General features: G+C 37.4%; 1 protein-coding gene across 1 annotated transcript in view; it reads left to right on the forward strand.

Moving 5' to 3' along the window:
• The first annotated feature begins 492 nt into the window (after positions 1–492).
• Positions 493–19,606, forward strand: part of LOC106092931 (ephexin-1) — a 186,998-nt gene continuing 167,884 nt past the window's right edge. Inside the window, exons 1-2 of the mRNA XM_059362293.1 lie at positions 493–684; positions 7,053–7,583. The gene's annotated coding sequence lies outside the window, so the exon portion shown is untranslated. The remainder of the gene's footprint in view (positions 685–7,052; positions 7,584–19,606) is intronic.

Consider the following 19,606-nt stretch of genomic DNA (forward strand, 5'->3'; position numbering starts at 1 on the left):
TGCTGTAACATTTCATGCTTCAATGACATGGCGCCGCGTCTCATGCAGACCAGTGTAATTTTGGCCGAGTGGCAAAGATATTTTGCCTTATTTACAGTTTGTTTGTTATTATAGATGTTGTTGTTGTTGTTGTCGTTGTAGCTTATTAATGTGATTTGCAGCAATCTATTTTGCTTGTGCTCTGTTCAGCTCTGCTCTTATGTTTCGTTCAGAGTTATATCTGAAGTCGTTTAATTTTTTTTTATCTTTAGCACTTTTCTTTCTCAGTGCGGTCGCTTTTGCTCTCAGTCGTTATGTCTGGCCGGCGACTGTCGGATTTTTGTTTGCTTCGCATATTTATCGATTGTTGTTGGCACTGGCTGCTGTTGTTGTAGCTGTTTACGAAGCACCAAAGCAGTGAATGTTTTGTGGGCTATTGTTGTGACTTTTGTTGTTGTTGCAGTACTTTTTTGTTGTATTTCTTGAAAATTGCCTTAACTTTTTTCCAGTCTCATTGTGAACGCGATCGCGTTAAGTTCCTCCTCTCCATACAAACGAATTGCCGTTACTAATCTTAGTGGTGGTCGCGCTAATCGATCTTTCGAATTTCGTAAACAATCATTATTTTGTGTAATGATGAGTGTGTGTGTGTGTGTGCATAGAAAAACCCATTAGAGCGGCATTGAGGGCTGCAGCTAAATTGTGGTGCGTTCATGCGTTAGCCATGGGTTTAAGCGCAAAGAACTTTGTTTGGTTATCTGTCTTGAGAGTCTAAAGGCAAGAATTTAGATGAGATATCAAAAGAAAAAAGCTCTTAAGAAAGTTACCGAGTTCATAAATCAATGTTGCCCTGCTATTGATTGGCTGATTTCTTTTCTTCTTTAATCGAAGAGAGAGGGAGTGAATGAATAAAAAAGAATAAAATAAATAAATGATTGTGCAAAAATTATATTAATAAAAAATTAAGCATTAAAATAACAATGCCAAGCTTTGAAAAAAAAAATTAACTGTTAAAAATTTAATGCAAACGATAATTGCGTAATTTTTTAATTGGCTAATAGAGAAATGTCAGCATTATTTATCGATTATATCAATCGATATGGAAAAAAGTCAATAACACATAATTTTTTAATCAAAATTCCATTGAACCAAGAGAAATTTGAAAAAAATATATCAAAAACTTATTTTATAAAAAAAAAGTTTAAAAATTGAAAAAAAATTTTGTTATCGATTATTTTATTACCTAAAAATAAAAATTTCAGGCCAATCGGACAAAAATGTAGCTTCCAGGGGCTATATTTGGTTATAGACCGATTTGGACCTTACTAAGCACAGCTCTTGAAAATCATAGCAGAACATCATGTGCAAAGTTTAAGCCAAATCGGATAAAAATTGCGGCTTCCAGGAGCTCAAGAAGTCGATTTGGGAGATCGGTTTATATGGAAGCTATATCAGATTATAGACCGATTTGAAACTTACTTAATAAAGTTATTAGAAGTCACAAGAGACCATCATGTGCAAAACTTATGCCAAATCGGATGAAATTGCAGCTTCCAGGGGCTCAAGAAGTCAAATCGGGCGATTGGTTTATATGGGGGCTATATCAGATTAAAAACCGATTTGATCCCTACTTGACACAGTTATTGAAGGTCATAACAAAATGCTATGTGCAAAATTTCAGCCAAATTGGATGAAAATTGCAGCTTCCAGGGGCTCAGGAATTCAAATCGGGAGATCGGTTTAAATGGAAGCTATATCAGGTTATAGGCCGATTTGGACCTTACTTACTTAGCACAGTTATTGGAGGTTATAACAAAATGCTATGTGCAAAATTTCAGCCAAATTGGATGAAAATTGCAGCTTCCAGGGGCTCAGGAATTCAAATCGAGAGATCGGTTTATATGGAAGCTATATCAGGTTATAGGCCGATTTGGACCTTACTCAGCACAGTTAGTGGAAGTCATAAGAGAACATCATGTGCAAAATTTCCGCCAAATTGGATGAAAATTGCGGCTTCCAGGGGCTCAGGAATTCAAATCGGGAAATCGGTTTATATGGAAGCTATATCAGGTTATAGGCCGATTTGGACCTTACTCAGCACAGTGAGTGGAAGTCATAAGAGAACATCATGTGCAAAATTTCAGCCAAATCGGACAAAAATTGCGGCTTTCAGGGGCTCAAGAAGTCAAATCGGGAGATCGGTTTATATGGAAGGTCCAATGCTCCAAATCGGTCTGTAACCTGATATAGACTGATTTGGACCTCACTTAGCGCAGTTATTGGAAGTCATAATGGAATACTATGTGCAAAATTTCAGCCAAAGCAGACAAAAATTGCGGCTGTCAGAGGCTGAAGAAGTCAAATCTTTGTTCTTGAGTCCTTACAAGCCTTAATATTTGTCCGATTTGCTTGAAATTTTGCATGCGGTGTTCTGTTAGGACTTCCAACAACTTTACGAAGTACGCTCAAAACGGCCTATAACATGGCTCCCAAAGAAACCCATCTCCCGATTTGACTTTTTGACTACTTACAAACCTCAAATTTTGTCCGATTTGTCTGAGATTTTGCATGCGGTGTTCTGCTACGATTTTCAACTACTTTGCCAAGTAAGATCCAAATCGGTCGGTAACCTGATATAGCTCCGATATAGACCGGTTTCCCGGTTTGATTTCCTGAGTCCTTACAAGCCTCAATTTTTGTCCGATTTGGCTGAAATTTGGCACGTAGTGTTCTGTTATGAATTCCAACAACTATGCAAACTACGGTCAAAATCGGTCTATAACCTGATATAACCGATATAAACCGATCTCCCGATTTCACTTCTTAGTCCTTAAGAACCGCAATTTTTGTCCGATTTTGCTGAAATTTTCCTTGTAGTGTTCTGCAAGGGCTTCAAACAATTGTGGCAAGTACGGTACAAATCGGCTTATGACCTGATATAGCTCCCATATAAACCCGTCTTTGGATTTTCCGTGTTGGATTTGTAGAAGCTTAAAGTTTTGCTGGTTTGGCAGAAGTTTATATATATATATATATATATATATATATATATATATATATATATATATATATATATATATATATATATATATATATATATTTATATATATATATATATAAAAATATATATATATATATATATATATATATATATATATATATATATATATATATATATATATATATATATATATATATATATATATATATACATGTGTGTGTGTGTGTGTGTGTGTGTATTATTGACCTTAATGTTGCCATAATTAGTAATCTCAGAACCACAACACAAAAGCGTTTGCTGATTACTCATAGCTCTTCTGCACAGAGCTACCACAACGAACATCTATGGAAATAAATTTAATTATAGTGTCATCCCAAAGCATGATGCTTAATGAGATTCATTTGATAAGATATTCCAAATTAAATGCAAATGATCTGAAAGAAAAAGAAATCGAATTTTACCTTATTATCAAAATAAGAATAATCTTGAAGTAAAATCTCTAGGAATCTACTTTCCAATGTGTAAAAGGTTAACTCGATTAAGAGGAGAACCAAATTTTGGGATGTCAACGACTACTTTACACACTTACTTTACTTACTTTAATTGGCTATGACAGAATATTTCTTCCACTAGCCGAACATAGAGTAGCGTTCCAAGCGCCTCGATCTTCTGCGCTCATGCTAATATCTCGGACACCAAGTTTCGAGGTGTCTCCCATCACTTAATATTTCCATCAGGCTTTTGGTCTTCCCGGTTTCCGTATACCACTGTGTTTGCCTTCAAAAGACTTCTTTGCTGGAGCTTCTTCAGCCATTCTGATAACATGACCTAGCCAACGCAGCCGTCGTATTTTGATACGCGTAGCTATGTCGTCTACGTCGTCATACACCTCGTGGTTCATGCGTCGCCTATATTCTCTATTAACGCAAACTGGACCATATAATTTACCAAGAATCTTTCTCTCAAATACTTCAAGCACTGCCTCATCTGCTTTCACAAGTACCCACGCTTCATAACCATATAACAGCACGGGTACTATCAGTGTCTTGTAAAGTGTAGACTTCGTCTGCCGCGAGGTTGAAGTAGCCAAGTCCGTCCGTTCGTCTGTCGAAATCACGATAGAGGTCGAACGCGTAAAGCTAGTCACTTGAAATTTGCCACATATACTGTTTATTGATGTAGGTCCTTGGGTATTGCAAATGGGCCATATCGGTTCAGATTTCGATATAGCCCCCATATAAACCGATCCCCCGATTTGACTTCTTGAGCCCCTAGAAGCCTCAATTTTCATCCAATTTGGCTGAAGTTTGTCAAAAAGACTTGTGCTATGACTTCCAACATCCATGCCAAGTAGGATCCCGATCGATCTATAAACAGATATAGCTCCCATATAAACCGATCACCGGATTTGACTTCTTGAGCCCTTACAAGCCTAAATTTTCACCTGATTTGGTTGAAATTTGGCCTAAAACCCTCATGACGTACAACATCAGTGATAAGTTTTATCCGAATTGATCAATATGATGATAGCGGTCCCTCTAAGTACCGATATCCCCATATGACTTCTTGAGACCTAAATAATTCAAATACAAACGCAGTTAATTAGGGTAAGTTTTAGTGAAATCTGTGGTAGTGGATAACCAATATTCGGCCCGGCCGAAGTTAGCACGAGGAGGCCACCGTAGCGCAGAGGTTAGCATGTCTGCCTATGACGCTGAACGTCTGGGTTCGAATCCTGGCAAGACCATCAGAAAAAATTGTCAGCGGTGGTTTTCCCCTCCTAATGCTGGCGTCATTTGTGAGGTACTATGCCATGTAAAACTGCTCTCCACAGAGGTGTCGCACTGCGGCTCGCCGTTCGGACTCGGCTATAAAAAGGAGGCCCCTTATCATTGAGCTTAAACTTGAATCGGACTGCATTCATTGAAATGTGAGAAGTTTGCACCTGTTCCTTAGTGGAATGTTCATGGGCAAAATTTGCAATTTTGCGAAGTTAGCACGCTTTTACTTGTTATACCCTCCGCCATAAGATGGGGGGTATACTAATTTGGTCATTCTGTTAGTAACTACTCGAAATATTCGTCTGAGACCCCATAAAGTATATATATTCTTGATCGTCGTGACATTTTATGTCGATCTAGCCATGTCCGTCCGTCCGTCTGTCTGTCGAAAGCACGCTAACTTCCGAAGGAATAAAGTTATCCGCTTGAAATTTTGCACAAATACTTCTCATTAGTGTAGGTCGGTTGATATTGTAAATGGGCCATATCGGTCCATGTTTTGATATAGCTGCCATATAAACCGATCTTGGGTCTTGACTTCTTGAGCCTCTAGAGGGCTCAATTCTTATCCGATTTGAATTTTGGTACGTAGTATTTCGTAATGATATCCAACAACTGTGCCAAGTATGGTTCAAATCGGTTAATAACTTGATAAAGCTGTCATATAAACCGGTCTTGGGTCTTGACTTCTTGAGCCTCTAGAGTGCTCAATTCTTATCCGATTTGAATGAAATTTTGCACGACGTGTTTTTTTATGATATCCAGCAACTGTACCAAATATGGTTCAAATCGGTCCATAACCTGATATAGCTGCCATATAAACCGACCTTGGGTCTTGACTTCTTGAGCCTCTAGAGGGCGCAATTCTTATCCGATTTGAATGAATTTTGGCATGACGTGTTTTGTTATGACATCCAACAACTGTACCAAATATGGTTCAAATCGGTTCATAACCTGATATAGCTACCATATAAACCGATCTTGGGTCTTGACTTCTTGAGCCCCTAGAGGGCGCAATTCTTATCCGATTTGAATGATTTTTGGCACGTAGTATTTTTTAATGATATCCAACAACTGTGCCTAGTATGGTTCAAATCGGTCCATAACCTGATATAGCTGTCATATAAACCGATCTTGGGTCTTGACTTCTTGAGCCTCTAGAGGGCGCAATTCTTATCTGATTGGAACTAAATTTTGCACGACGTGTTTTGTTATGATATCCAACAACTGTGCCAAGTATGGTTCAAATCGGTTCATAACCTGATATAGCTGCCATATAAACCGATCTTGGGTCTTGACTTCTTGAGCCTCTAGAGGGCGCAATTCTTATGCGATTTGCATGAAATTTTGCACGACGTGTTTTGTTATGATATCCAACAACTGTGCCAAGTATGGTTCAAATCGGTTCGTAACCTGATATAGCTGCCATATAAACCGATCTTGGGTCTTGACTTCTTGAGCCTCTAGAGGGCGCAATTCTTATCCGATTGGCATGAAATTTTGCATGACGTGTTTTTTTATGATATCCAGCAACTGTGCCAAGTATGGTTCAAATCGGTTCATAACCTGATATAGCTGTCATATAAACCGATCTGGGATTTTGACTTATTGAGCCTCTAGAGGTCGTAATTATTATTCGATTTGCCTGAAATTTTGTACGATGGATTCTCTCATGACCATCAACATACGTCTTGATTATGGTCTGAATCGGTTTATAGCCCGATACAGCTCCCATATAAATCGATCTCTTTATTTTACTTCTTGAACCCCCACAGAGCGCAATTTTTATTCGAATTGGCTGACATTTAACAGAGGTCTCCAACATATAATTTAATTGTGGTTTAAACAGGACCATATCTTGATATCGCTCTAATAGCAGAGCAAATCTTTTCTTCTTATTCTGTTTTGCCTAAGAAGAGATGCCGGGAAAAGAACTCGACAAATGCTATCCATGGTGGAGGGTATATAAGATTCGGCCCGGTCGAACTTTTACTTGTTTTCTACTCATTTTCCTCACACAGAAATCATGCTTATCAAATATGCATTAAAAGTGTCGTCTGATAATGACGTCAAAATAACAAATTACTCACCTCTTCGAGTTGTGGTTCTGAAAATGGAAGATTAATAAAAGGCAACAATAACAGCCATATAAAGTTATAAACACTGCATTCAGTAACAAGAGAATTATAAAAAAAGAAAAATTTATATGAAACAAAAAAATCCCCCCATAGATGAGAAAGTGCTTACCAAAGTGTTTAGAGATAAACTCAACTTAAGTTTTGTCATTTCAGTTGAAGCTCCAAGCATAATGGCAGGTTGCAAAGCCATTGGCCATGTGATGGGCCGGTCCATAGAAAAGGCCATAAATGAAAAATATGAAAAAAATGTGAAATGAAAGTGAACGCACCATAGGCAGTGTTTGCTGTGTGAGAGAAAAAATTCAAAAAAAAAAAAAAAATCAACATAAAAATCTAATCTTGTCAAATGAAATTTTTGTCACACAAAAACTTACCAGAAAAAAAAACGGAAAGAAAGGAGTGTTGTTCCCTAATGAAATTTTAATTGAATGTTTTATTTATTATTGCGTTTCTGTTGTGTTGTTTGTAAATATTAAAACAAAAATCAACAAAACCTTTTATTGTGTGAAAGTCATAAAAGAAAAGTCAAATGGCAGACTATAAATAAACCCCCAGCCATAGTAAATTTCAAAAAAAAAAATCGCTGTGTTGCTGGATTCAATTTTGGCATATCACAATCATAGACAACACAAAAGTTGCTTCTTCAGTCTTTTTTTGGTTTTATTGGAACAATAACACAAAAATGTAAGTTATAAACTTTTTCTTTCATAATTTTTATAATCTTCATTTCAGAGAATTTGTATTTGTAAATATTGGTTAAACTATTGGGTTGCCCAAAAAGTAATTGCGGATTTTTTAAAAGAAAGTAAATGCATTTTTAATAAAACTTAGAATGAACTTTAATCAAATATACTTTTTTTACACTTTTTTTTTAAAGCAAGCTAAAAGTAACAGCTGATAACTGACAGAAGAAAGAATGCAATTACAGAGTCACAAACTGTGAAAAAATTTGTCAACGCCGACTATATGAAAAATCCGCAATTACTTTTGGGGCAACCCAATATACCCTGGACATATAAACTCAAAGAAATTTTTCATTTTACTTATAGAAATGGTAGGAAAAATTTTAAAAACTTGCTAAAGGTGGATATGCAACTCTTTCAACAAACCCCACAAACTCGCGACTAGCAAAAGTTAAAGAATTTTCAACTTTGACGCTTGAACTCGGGCGACACTCTGTGTTGCCCTTCATGTAGGGTGTTTTTAGGCGTCAAAGTTAAAAATTGTGTAAGCGCTTTGCTTTTGTGGGATTTGTTGCAGAGGTCGATAAATATGTCCGGTATGGGGGGAATTTTTGGGGGTGAAGTGGACGCCCATATATCAGATTCGTGATCTAGTCTCAAATATCCTTCATTTGAGCCACATATTATCATTATTGGTTTATATTTCCATTTGTAGGGTTTTGGAGCCCCCAAAGGGCGCAATTCTTATTCGAATTGGCTGACATTTTACACAGGTCTCCAACATATAATTTAATTTTGGTCCAAACCGGATTATATCTTGATATCGCTCTAATAGCAGAGCAACTCTTTTCTTATATCCTTCCAGACACAATCTGAGAAAATTTTAAGAAAATCGGTCCAGCCAAGTATCATATAGTCATAATGGGTCTAATGGCGTTTTTGAGGGGTGGCGTGACCCCCTATACTTCGATCCGATTTTGTGCGCCAGATTCGAAATCTACTCCCGAATACCTTTCATTTGAGCCCCATATTGAAATGAACGTACAATATGTCTGTTTCGGTGAGTTTTGGGGTTGGGGCGGCCCGATGGGTACTTAGACTAAAATTTTAATACCGTATTCGTATTCTATCCAATACCTTTCATTTGATACCTATATTGTCCCGATCGGTCCACTTTTGATTTCGTGTTGTGTTTTTGGCATAAGGGGGAGGGTCTGTCCCCCTTCCGTTACCGAAAAATTATATAGCCTATGAAATTTACACACAATATGTGAAAATTTCGAAAAAATCGGTTCTGACGTTTTTTCAGTCTATACGAAACAAACAAGCCGAGTCCCATATATCCGTGATTGACTAATGTGCCCATATTGGGCGTTTTTGTGGGGGTGGCGTGACCCCCTATACTTCAACATGAATTTGTATGCCAGATTCGTTATCTACTCCCGCATACTTTTCATTTGATACCCGTATTATCCTTATCGGTCCACTTTTGATTTTGGGTGGTGTTTTTGGGGTAACGGTGCAGGTTTCGCCCCCTTCCGTTATCAATAAAAAATAAACCCTATTCCTACTTCCTTACCATATTCGTATTCTACTCCCGAATACCTTTCATTTGAGTCCCATATTGCCATGATCGTCAAATAAACCTATTTCAAGGGGTTTTAGGGCTGGGGCGGCACCCCAGGTACTTGGACCCAACTTTTGTTATGAAATTCCTTCTATACTCTTGAGTACCTTTCATTTGAATCCCATATTGTTATAAATTTTTCCAAAGAAGCGACGAATTTATATGAAAATTGATTTTCCTCAGCAAAAAAACCATAAAAATGAGGAATTAATTTTCATAAAAAAAAGAAGAAGCATAAACACAGCAAATTGTTGTTGGTGTTCCAAAGCATTCGTTATGAGTATGAATACAAAGCCATGGGTGTGAGTATTAGTGGTGAGAGTGAGAGAAACAAATAGTGCGAGAGAAAGAGTATCACTATTTAGGTGAGTGTGTGTGGTGGTGCGATGAGCGTGGCCCTACTTGGCATGTAGGTCAGCCATTTTCTGAAGACTCGGCTTTGTGTGGCATTTGCAAGTTTTTTGTTGTTGTACGAACAGAAAATCCATGAAAATCCATAGACATTAATTTGCTATAAAAGAAGAAGAAGTAGAAGCACAAAGCCATAGATGGGAGTATTAGTGGTGAGAGTAAGAGAAACCATTGTGCGAGAGAAAGAGTATCACAATTTTGGTGAGGGAGTTGTGGGGGTGTGATGTGTGTGGCCCTACTTGGCATGTATGTCAGCCAATTTTTAAACTCGGCTTTGTGTGGCATTTGCAAGTTTGTTGTTGTTTGTATGTACATACATCTATTGGGAGCATACACAACAAGACAAACAATTTTATAACTACAGGTCATATGCCGTGGGTGGGTTTTATAAAGGCGAGTTTGTGGTACACATTACAGCCAAACGGCTCAATGGATTTTATTGAAGTTGACATTGATTGAAAGATATTTTTCCAGAGATGTGCAGAATATATATGAAAACTAATTTTACGAACAGAAAATCCATGAAAACGAGATATTAATTTGCAATAAAAGAAGAAGCAGAAACACAACAAATTGTTGTTGCTCTTTACTTAAGCATCCGTTATTTGTGTGAATGTAAAGCCTCAGGGAGTGGGAGTGTTAGTGGTGATAGTGCCAGAGGTGAGTGGTATCCCAGTAGTCCAGGCCACTAGCTCCAAACTTGTTTATTCATTAGCTCCAAAGTAATCAGGACTAGTTGCTCTTTTGTTTACTTTCTGTGTAAACAAGTGGTGAATTTAACATGGGTTTGTCATTGGAGTAATCAGTTGACCCTGGAACTAGTAATTCTGATAATTCCAACAAACTAGTTCCGTAATTAATTTTTCTTGGACATTTGTCAATGTTTGAAATGAAGAAGGAGAAGGATGAAGAAGAAGAATGAAGAAGGGGATATGCTAATCTAGTCATTCCGTTTGTAACACCTCGAAATATTCGTCAAAGATCCCATAAAGTATATTTATTCTTACTTCTTGAGCCTCTAGAGGGCGCTATTCCTATCCGATTTGGCTGATATTTGGCATAACGTGTTTCGTTATGACTTCCAATAACTGCACTAAGTATGGTTTAAATCGGTCCATAACCTGATATAGCCGTCATATAAACCCATCTGGGATCTTAACTCTTTAGCCTCTAGAGGGCGCCATTATTATCCAATTTAGATGAAATTATGCACAACGCCTTTTCCCATAACCTTCAACATAAGTGTCAAATATGGTCTAAATCGGTCTATAGCCTGATACAGCTCCCATATAAACCGATCTGCCTATTTTACTTCTTGAGCCTCTAGAGGGCGCAATTCCTATCCGATTTGGCTGATATTTGGCATGAGTAAGATTCGGCCCGGCCGAACTTAGCACGCTTTTACTTGTTCATTGCATTAGTAAATCTCAGATTGGCTGCGGGATTGCTTCATAAAGATTTTTCATGCTCCTTTTGCAACAAGGCACCTTAGGTGAAATGCACCCTACCCTTATATACCCAATGTGAGCTACTCATGACATTACTGACAAGCCTTTTCTTGTGCCATATTCTTACTCTGTCTCTGCCTTGCTACCGAGTTCAGCTACCATAAGTATTGACGATGAAGGGATTGGAGGCAAATGGTGATTGTGCCTTTGCAAATGTTTTACAATATCAAAACAAAGACCTTTAAACAACAACAACAACTTTTACAAACAAAAAAACAAGCCCCCTTGGAAACATAATCGAAGCATGCTCAAAACTCATGCCCCATGTTCACTGATCATTCAAATGACGAATGTATTGTGACCACTTATGAATCATTAACTCAAACTTGCCTTACATATCAAGCAAGTTTGATTAAAACTAAATATGGAAAAACAATTGCAATGAAGGGAAAAGTAAAAAAAGTGCTTTCATTATGATTTCCACATAATTATTTTTGTAATATCATTTTTTTTCCGTCTTATTTTTTTATTAAATTTTTTTTACATAGCCCTCAATGAAATGCTCGATCTGTAACCACTTGAAAAGCCACGCAATCACTTAACCACTCCACATATCACTGGGAGAACCTCTATATGAAGTTAATGAAGAATATTAAAAATTTGTAATGAACAAAAATAGCCTCGATAGCAGACTTCCGTCAAAATGTGCATTACTATCATAATTTCATTGAATGGTTTTGCCTTCTCTTGCCATGTAAATACTCATAAGAAAATTAAGAAAATTGTGGAGTCTTGGACACTTGTCTACTTATGGCCCTAAGTGGCCTAATTGGGGGAACTGCAGAAGGGAATAATAAATAATACTGTGGAACAAAATTCAATTTTGTCCACAACAACAGGAAAAACTGCACAGATTATGAAAGAAGAGGCAAAAGGAGAAAACTGAAATCTCCTAAACTTTGCGCCCTAGAGGGAAATGGGCCTTAATTCAGGACTCCTTTAAAAAATTCAGAATTTCATTGAAAATCCATTGGAAATCGAAATATCAGGTGGAAAACTTAAAAAGACTGTATCTCCTAAACTATGCGTCCTAGAGGGAAATGGGCCTTAATTCGTGACTCCATCAAATAATTTAGAATTTCATTGAAAATCCATTGGAAATCGAAATATCAGGTGGAAAACTTAAAATGGCTGTATCTCCTAAACTAAGCGTCCTAGCGGAAAATGGTCCTCGTTTCGTGACTCCATCAAAAAATTCTGAATTTCATTGAAAATCCATTAGAAATCGAAATTTCAGGTAGAAAACTTAAATCTCCTAAACTAAGCATCCTAGAGGAAAATGGGCCTTAATTCAGGACTCCATCAAATAATTCAGAATTTCATTGAAAATCCATTAGAAATCGAAATTTCAGGTGGAAAACTGAAATCTCCTAAACTAAGCGCCCTAGAGCGAAATGGGCCCTTATTCGTGACTCCATCAAAAAATTCAGAATTTCATTGAAAATCCATTAGAAATCGAAATTTCAGGTGGAAAACTGAAATCTCCTAAACTAAGCGCCCTAGAGGGAAATGGGCCCTTATTCGGGACTCCTTCAAATAATTCAGAATTTCATTGAAAATCGATTAGAATTGAAATTTCAGTTGGAAAACTTAAAATGACTGTATCTCCCGAACTAAGCGTCCTAAATGGCTGTATCTCCTAAACTATGCGTCCTAGAGGGATATGGGCCTTAATTCAGGACTCCATCAAAAAATTCAGAATTTCATTGAAAATTCATTGAAATCGAAATTTCAGGTGGAAAACTGAAATCTCCTAAACTAACCGTCCTAGAGGAAAATGGGCCTTAATTCAGGACTCCATCAAAACATCCAGAATTTCATTGAAAATCCATTATAAATCGAAATTTCAGGTGGAAAACTTAAATCTCCTAAACTAACCGTCCTAGAGGAAAATGGGCCTTAATTCAGGACTCAATCAAAACATCCAGAATCTCCTTGAAAATCCATAAGAAATCGAAATTTCAGGTGGAAAACTGAAATCTCCTAAACTAAGCGTCCTAGAGGGAAATGGGCCTTAATTCGGGACTCCTTCAAATAATTCAGAATTTCATTGAAAATCCATTAGAATTGAAATTTCAGGTGGAAAACTTAAATCTGCTATACTAAGCATCCTAGAGGAAAATGGGCCTTAATTCAGGACTCCATCAAATAATTCAGAATTTCATTGAAAATCCATTAGAAATCGAAATTTCAGGTGGAAAACTTAAATCTCCTAAACTAAGCATCCTAGAGGAAAATGGGCCTTAATTCGGGACTCCTTCAAATAATTCAGAATTTCATTGAAAATCCATTAGAATTGAAATTTCAGTTGGAAAACTTAAATCTCCTAAACTAAGCATCCTAGAGGAAAATGGGCCTTAATTCGGAACTCCTTCAAATAATTCAGAATTTCATTGAAAATCGATTAGAATTGAAATTTCAGTTGGAAAACTTAAAATGACTGTATCTCCCGAACTAAGCGTCCTAAATGGCTGTATCTCCTAAACTATGCGTCCTAGAGGGATATGGGCCTTAATTCGGGACTCCTTCAAATAATTCAGAATTTCATTGAAAATCCATCAGAATTGAAATTTCAGTTGGAAAACTTAAAATGACTGTATCTCCCGAACTAAGCGTCCTAAATGGCTGTATCTCCTAAACTATGCGTCCTAGAGGGATATGGGCCTTAATTCAGGACTCCATCAAAAAATTCAGAATTTCATTGAAAATCCATTAGAAATCGAAATTTCAGGTGAAAAACTGAAATCTCCTGAAATAAGCGTCCTAGCGGAAAATGGGCCTTAATTCAGGACTCCATCAAAAAATTCGGAATTTCATTGAAAATCCATTACAAATCGAAATTTCAGTTGGAAAACTTAAAATGGCTGTATCTCCTAAACTAAACATCCTAGGGGGAAAATGGGCCTTAATTCGTGACTCCATCAAAAAATTCAGAATTTCATTGAAAATCCATTGGAAATCGAAATATCAAGTGGAAAACTTAAAATGGCTGTATCTCCTAAACTCTGCGTCCTAGCGGAAAATGGGCCTTAATTCAGGACTCCTTCAAACAATTCAGAATTTTTTAAAAAATCCATTAGAAATCGTAATTTCAGTTGGAAAACTTAAAATGGCTGTATCTCCTAAACTATGCGTCCTAAAGGAAAATGGGCCTAAATTCGTGACTCCATCAAAAAATTCGAAATTTCATTGAAAATCCATTAGAAATCAAAGTTTCAGGTGAAAAACTGAAAAAAGTCAAATCGCATGCATTTCAAAAGTAAGCGTCCTAACTGCACCAAAAAATCCTACATTTCACCAAAAATCCATTTAAATCGATATCTCAATACTGACCATCACCAATGAAAATCGAAATTTCACTATGAAAAACTTAAAATGACTGTATCTCCTAAGCTTGGCCTCATAGAGGGAAATGGGCCTTAATACTTGACGCCACCAAAAATTTCTTAATATCCACAAAATTCCAATGAAAATCGAAACTTCACATTGAAAACTTAAAATGGCAGTATCTGCTAAACTACGCGTGCTAGAGGGAATTTGTGACCAAAAAGTCCTAAATTTCACCAAAAATTCAACTAAAATCGAAATTTCACTTTGGAAACTTAAAATGGCAGTATCTCCTAAACTAAGCGTCGTTGAGAGAAATGGGCCTTAATATGTGACTCCACCAAAAAAATCCTAAATATCATAAAAAATTCAATTCAAATCGAAATCTCGCCTTGAAAACTTAACATGACTGTATCTCTTAAACTATGCTTCCCAAAGGGAAACGAGCATAAATTTATGACCTTACCAAAAAATCCTTAATTCCACCAAAAATCCAATTAAAATCGAAAATTCACTTTGAAGACTAAAAACGGCTATATCTCCTAAACTATGCGTCTTAGAGGGAAATGGACCTTAATTCGTGATATTACCAAAAACTCCTAAATTCCACCAAAAATCCAAATAAAATCGGAATTTTACTTTCAAAACTTAAAATGCCTGTATCTCCTAACTATGCGTCCTAGAGGAAAATGAGCCTAAATTCGTGACTCCACTAAAAAATCCCAAAATTCAAAGAAAATCTGGGCCTTAATTCGCGACTCCATTATGAAATCCCAAATTTCAACCAAAATTTAATGAAAATCGGAATTTTACTTTCAAAACTTAAAATAGCTGTATCACCTAAACTATGCGTTCCAGAGGGAAATGAGCCTTAACTCGTGACTCCATCATGAAATCCCAAGTTTCAACTAAAATCCAAAGAAAATCGGAATTTTACTTTCAAAACTTAAAATGGCTGTATCTCCTAAGCTATGCGTCTTAGAAGAAAGTGGGCCTTAATTCGTGACTCCACCATGAAAATCCCAATTATTACCAAAAATCCAATTAAAATCGAAATGTCACTTTGAAAACTTAAAATGGCTGTATCTCCTAAACTGTGCGTCCTGGAGGGAAAGTGGGCCTTAACTCGTGACTCTATCATGAAATCCCAAATTTCAACCAAAATTTAATGAAAATCGGAATTTTACTTTCAAAACTTAAAATAGCTGTATCACCTAAACTATGCGTTCCAGAGGGAAATGAGCCTTAACTCGTGACTCCATCATGAAATCCCAAATTTCAACCAAAATCCAAAGAAACTCGGAATTTTACTTTCAAAACTTAAAATGGCTGTATCTCTTAAACTAAGCGTCCTTGAGAGAAATGACCCTTAATTCGTGACTCCACCATGAAATCCCAATTATCAACAAAAATCCAATTAAAATCGAAATGTCACTTTGAAAACTTAAAATGGCTGTATCTCCTTAACTATGCGTCCTAGAGGGAAATTGGGCCTTTATGCATGACTCCGCCATGAAATCCCAAATTTCAACCAAAATGGGCTTTAATTCGCGATCCATGGAACCCACCACAATTAAACTTAATCTGAATCCCCCCATAGGATTTTCGCCGTCCTACCGAACGTTTCGCTGTTCCAGAGGGTTACATGCGTATTCGTCGCCCACACCCCTTAACTCGGACTGCGTCGTCCCGAAAGACTTCGGGTTAACAAAGTTTATCAACGGCAGTCCTCCGGCCAGCGCCGCCAAATCGTCTGCCCTTTCATTTAAGTCTCCCTCTGTTAAGCTAAGTATTCTGTTCAGCTTTTCAGGCGGAATTTTGTTAAACTCCATATAAAAAAAAACGTCAGCGAAACGCTGGAAGAAAATAAGCGAAAAAGTAGTACTCAGTTTATAGTGAGGAAGTTGGCAAAAAGAAATTTTAGTGGCAACGCTTGTTGTTCGTTTCGTTTTTCGTTCGTTCGTTTTTTCTTTTTGTTATTTTATTTATTTTCGAAAAAAAAAAATAATAAAAAAAAACACAACTGTCAAATTCCGCTGGCGGAACAATTAAAGATTCCCGCGTCTTTTCCGAAAGGCAGAATAGAATACCAACCCTTATGGCCCGGCAACCAAGCGATGCGGATATGCCATCCTCAGATAAGGCGTTAATCTCCTTCTTACACTGCAAGACTGTTCGTGACCTTACCGTTCTGGTTGTTATTGCCCTTATGGCAATTTTACCATCCGTAAAGATCTTAACACTAGACGCACTCGCATTAGCAGCACAGCACTTCATGCATTCTGTGATCGCTCTGATCTCCGCCTGCAGGACCATATTATGGTCAGGCAGTCTAAAACAGAACTCAGTCCCTGGGTTCTCAATGTAGAACCCCCAGGCCCACTCTGTTCTCAAGCTTTGATCCATCCGTGTAATATGATCTTCCACATGACAATACTGGGGTTCCGTCAATCTAAGACTGTGCAGCTGGCAACAGTGCCTCGCACTCATCCTCAATGTATCATCGCAATGTAGACCCCCAGGCCCACTCTGTCCTTTAGCTTTGATCCATCCGTGTACCATGAGCTTGCAGTTGGCAATGCTAGGGTTCCTTCAATCCAAGACTGTGCAGCTGGCAACAGTGCCTCTGCAGTCTAAAACAGATCTCAGTACCTATGTTCTCAATGTAGACACCCAGGCCCACTCTGTCCTCTGTCCCGTTGGCAATGCTAGGGTTCCGTCAATCCAAGACTGTGCCGCTGGCAACAGTGCCTCGCACTCATCCTCAAGGTTTATATCAGGTATCGGATCGGAAAGCTCTTGCCTTCCTTCCAGGTTTCCACCTCCATTTTACCGCGATGATGTGAGCTGCTCCCTTCCTCGATCCATTCTCCCATTGCCTTAAGTCTCATGGCCGCAGTGGCTGCTTCACACTTAATCTGTATGTCTATGGGTGGGATATCCAGTGGGCGTGGTCCTCATCCCTCCGCCTATGCCAAGACATCACAGTCCACCAAACTACTGAGGCGTAAATAAGTATTGGTCTTATCATGCTCCTGTAGAGCCTGTGGACTATCCTCGGATTCAGGCCGCATTTCGAGTTCGTGCCCGACATCTGTGAGCCTTCTAAGTACGCTTCTGAATGTGACACTTCCAATTCAGTTTCCTGTCCAAGATCACACCTAAGTACTTGACCTTGTCAGATACTCTCACTGAGTTCATTTTTAACAGACTCCTTGATAGTGTGGCTACCCAAGGTTCTTTCCAGCCGAACAAACCACATTTTAAGTTGCTTTTGGGATTGTTTCCCTAGGGCAGTTTCATTTTCAAAGTTTTGCTAACTTGGTCAACCTATACACATGGCCTTCTTCTGTTGTTGCAATTATTTGAACAACAACATTTTCAAATAATAACTCGAGAAATTCCCACAGTAGTAGTTGTAGTCCGGTACTGCGCATTTCGAAATGACACTTTGGTGACAATACGCCATCATGCAGACTCACTCATTTCGCATGCCTTTGATGGCATCAAAATCGTGTCTGTCATGTTAGCTCCGCTCTGCCGGACGACTGCGCACAGCGATACAAAAGAAATGTCTTGAGAAAATATTATTGGAACCTTTTGAAAATTGTGGAAATTGCAACAGCAAGTGAAAAACCTGCTACTCACATAAACAAAAATTAAAACAATTGTGGCTTTTGAGTCATACACACGCAATGCATGAAATGAACACCAGTGAAATATTAACAAAACTATTGGGTTGCCCAAAAAGTAATTGCGGATTTTTATAAATAGGGTAAAGGCATGGATTGCGATGTAATGAGGGATGTCTCCAAAAGGCAGTGAGAGAAAAAGAAATGTTCATAAGACATTCCACCTTTTCTTCTAAAGCAGAAATCTAAATCGTATTGAAATCTAAATCGTATTGATATCAAAATTCTGATGCCCCTTGACATTTTCCTTCTGTTTGGGTGCAAAACCAAAGTTTTGTGTCATAAGCCTTCAAACTAAGCATGTTCGTAGTCTTTTTCCAATTATAAATCACATAAACATCATATTTTACCACTACGCTCTGCTTTGCTTTTTCAATTCCGGAAATACATTGTCTTGTGGTATTTGAATTGTCACAATTATCAGATAATGACTCTGGTCCCTCTTAATAGCACACTCAAGTTTAAACATTATCAGCATTTATCTTTTTAACGCCACAGCACGTACGAAGAAGAGAAATTATCTCCTACAGTTATTCAATTGAAAATTTATTTTTTTTTTTTTGAGAAAACGAAGTAGGAAATTTATAAATCTTGATTAAAAAATCGAAAATCGGCAAGTTTGTAAAAAACGGCCTAAATTCGGCCGGACCGAATCTTCGGTACCCCATTTACCATAATAAAGTCAGTTAATATTGGACTTCTTTTGAAGACATAAAATAGGGCTATGATTGATTGAAATAAGGAATCTTGATTTAAAAAATCGAAAATCGGCAAGTTAGTAAAAAACGGCCTAAATTCGGCCGGACCGAATCTTCGGTACCCCATTTACCGTAATAAAGTCAGTTAATATTGGACTTATTTTGAAGACATTAAATAGGGCTATGATTGATTGAAATAGGGAATTTTGATTTAAAAAATCGAAAATCGGCAAATTAGTAAAAAACGGCCTAAATTCGGCCGGACCGAATCTTCGGTACCCTAAAAAATCTACCATAATAAAGTCAGTTAATATTGGACTTATTTTGAAGATATAGGATAGGGAATCTTGATTTAAAAAATCGAAAATCGGCAAGTTTGTAAAAAACGACCTAAATTCGGCCGGACCTAATCTTTGGTACTCCATTTACCGTAATAAAGTCAGTTAATATTTGACTTACTTTGAAGACATAAAATAGGGCTATGATTGATTGAAAAAGGGAATCTTGATTTAGAAAATTGAAAATCGGCAAGTTAGTACAAAACGGCCTAAATTCGGCCGGACCGAATCTTCGTTACCCTAAAACATTTACCATAATAAAGTCAGTTAATGTTTGACTTATTTTGAAGACATCTAGGAGCCTAACAAGTCATAAAGAGACGAACCGAAGGACAAATAGACAGAAAGATAGAGATACAAGCAGACACACTAACGAACTCACAGGGATAGATTGGTTGAGCATTGTAAAATTAGAGATTAAAT

Source organism: Stomoxys calcitrans, chromosome 1, assembly GCF_963082655.1.
Source record: "Stomoxys calcitrans chromosome 1, idStoCalc2.1, whole genome shotgun sequence".
Taxonomy (NCBI): domain Eukaryota; kingdom Metazoa; phylum Arthropoda; class Insecta; order Diptera; family Muscidae; genus Stomoxys; species Stomoxys calcitrans.